Source organism: Aplysia californica, unplaced genomic scaffold (assembly GCF_000002075.1).
Source record: "Aplysia californica isolate F4 #8 unplaced genomic scaffold, AplCal3.0 scaffold00020, whole genome shotgun sequence".
In the NCBI taxonomy this organism is placed as follows: Eukaryota; Metazoa; Mollusca; class Gastropoda; order Aplysiida; family Aplysiidae; genus Aplysia; species Aplysia californica.
In genome coordinates, this window is record NW_004797290.1 from 1,897,795 (window position 1) to 1,900,284 (window position 2,490).

Here is a 2,490-nt window from a genome sequence, read left to right on the forward strand (position 1 = left end):
TCTCTCTCTCTCTCTCTCTCTCTCTCTCTCTCTCTCTCTCTCTCTCTCTCTGTCTTTCTCTCTCTATTTCATTCTCTCGCTCTCTCATTCTCTCTCCATGTTGTTCCTGCACCATGTCTCTCTTGCCCGTGTCTTCCTTTCTTCATGTCTCAATATTTTTCTTCCTCTTAGTCATCTATCTTTCTATTATTTCTCTAATGGAAGGGGAAAGTTGTTCAATGGATGGAGTCACCCATCATCCATATTCCTAGAAGGATATTATCTTCTATAGTTCGGTCAAAAATTAATGGCGCCTAAATGTTAAGGTGTTCGCCTCCCATTCAAAGGTCCCGTCGAATCCGGGTAGGGACCGAAAATATTTTCTTCTCTAAACTTTTCTCCTGTCATCTTCTTTCCTGCTCTCTAGCAATGTTCTGTCGCCTGCTTTCGTCTCCACTTTCTGCCCCCACCCCCTCAGCTCCTTTGCCCCCACCTCTAGGCTCCTGACTCTTTCTGCAGCCTTTCTACTGCTTGGCTCCTTCTATTGTTGTCTTTCAACCGTACCCGTGATCTTCTGGTAGGAAAGATCTACACCTAGCCTTCTCGGACTAGGGCGAAAATCTCGGAGGTCCCGTGTGCAAATTGCGCACGTTAAAGATCCCTGGATGGTCCAAAATCGATAAGAGTAGGCTTCGGCCACCACCCAGGCGAAGTTCCAAATTACCTACCGACTGAAAATGTTGAGTGTGTCCCACGGGCTCATATGACATTATGCAGTTGTGAGCGCCGTAAAACACTAACCAATAAAAAAAAAAGACGATTCGGTGCGCGGGCTAGTATCTACATATCGAACCTATTTCAGAAAAATTTAGATTTTATCTCTGATTTAGTTTTAAAAATGTATTTTGATTTCGCTTTTATATTTGGTCATCATCTTTATCATCTTTATCATCATCTTCACCATCATCATCATCATCATCATCATCATCATCATCATCATCATCATCATCATCATCATCATCATCATCATCATCATCATCGTCGTCGTTGTCGTCGTTGTCGTCGTTGTCATCACCATCATCATCATCACCATCTTCATCATCATATTGCTCCACATCGAATAAGAAAGTTAAAGGGCTTTTTGTCGTTAATCAAATCAGTAATCTTGTGCTAACTTACATTTTGGCCAACAAATCAGTCGTTTCAGCCTCGCACGCAACGCAATTTGTTAGCGAGTTCTTTCCTGCGGAGTGTTTTAAGGAGCGTGCACCACTGTTCTACAGTTGTGGGGTCCGATAGTCCAACTGTCCTCACTTTGGGGGAAATGCAAGGCCTCTTGCGTCTTGACATGTGAAATTTAATTTAAAACGTTGATTAATGGCACAAATTATGTTATGTAATTTTTGTGAGTTTTCAAGGACTCTCAAGCTATGGAAGCTACCACACTTTGGCGTCCATTTTCTCACTAATTTTACATCTGAAACCAGGCTACCCCACCTCCTTCAATTGCAAATATCTGGACTTCTATTCAAGATAGAAGTGTATTTTTTTCATAGAAAGCAAGGAAAGGAAATAGGCTTTCAGATGATACCAATAACTCCGTATGCTCAAAATTTGACGAGCGCATGATTCTCTTTCATCATGACACTTATGTGTGATGCAGTTTTGAATGAACGGTAGATAGAGAGGAACTAGTCTTCACAAGTACTACTTCCCTACCATCTGATCTTGACTTACTGTTGATAGGGGTGTTAAACGTAATAATATACCATTTTACCATCTTGACTTTCCGGTGTGTTCCAAAGAAGAGACATGGTCGAATCGTTTGGAATGAAAGGCGTGTAAGATACGTCTTACTAAATTTCATGTGTGATAAGGATATCCTTTATGGTAGGAAATTCTTTTAAAAAACCCATTAAATTTTACCCGTTTTAGCAGTATAATTTTCCGTGATTCTCAACCACTAGAATCTATATAAAGAATCTTTAAGGAGAGGAGGGACATTGATTAAAAACGGTGGACACTGTCATACAAAGTCTGTAGAACCGGACAAGTTTGTACCCCCTGTGTCCTCTAGCACAGCTGAGTCCCACCAAACTGGGTCGCTGACGCGGACAGAGAAGGTCAAGCCGCGAGTGACCGGGGTCATTGGCCTCTTGGACTGTCGACTCCCTCATCACTCACAACAACTGCCTGTCGTTACTTCTAATTCTTCCTATAGGATGGACCCAGAAACCAGATAATAAGCAATATAAGCCTACAATTATCTGTTCTTTCTGAGACAAGCACTATTTACTGACGCTTTCCTTCTCTCAGCTCAGTTATGCTATGAGCTAGTTGTAGAACTGAAACAATTTGTAAGATTTGTTTTTGTTTTGTTTGGAACATTTATTTGTTCTATTTTTCACACCTTTCTTCTTTATTTTTTGGGTGTTCTATTATTAATTAAGTTTTGTGCTGTCTTTTCTTGGCGAGCGATTAGAAGGCGCCTATGAGAGAGAGAGAGAGAGA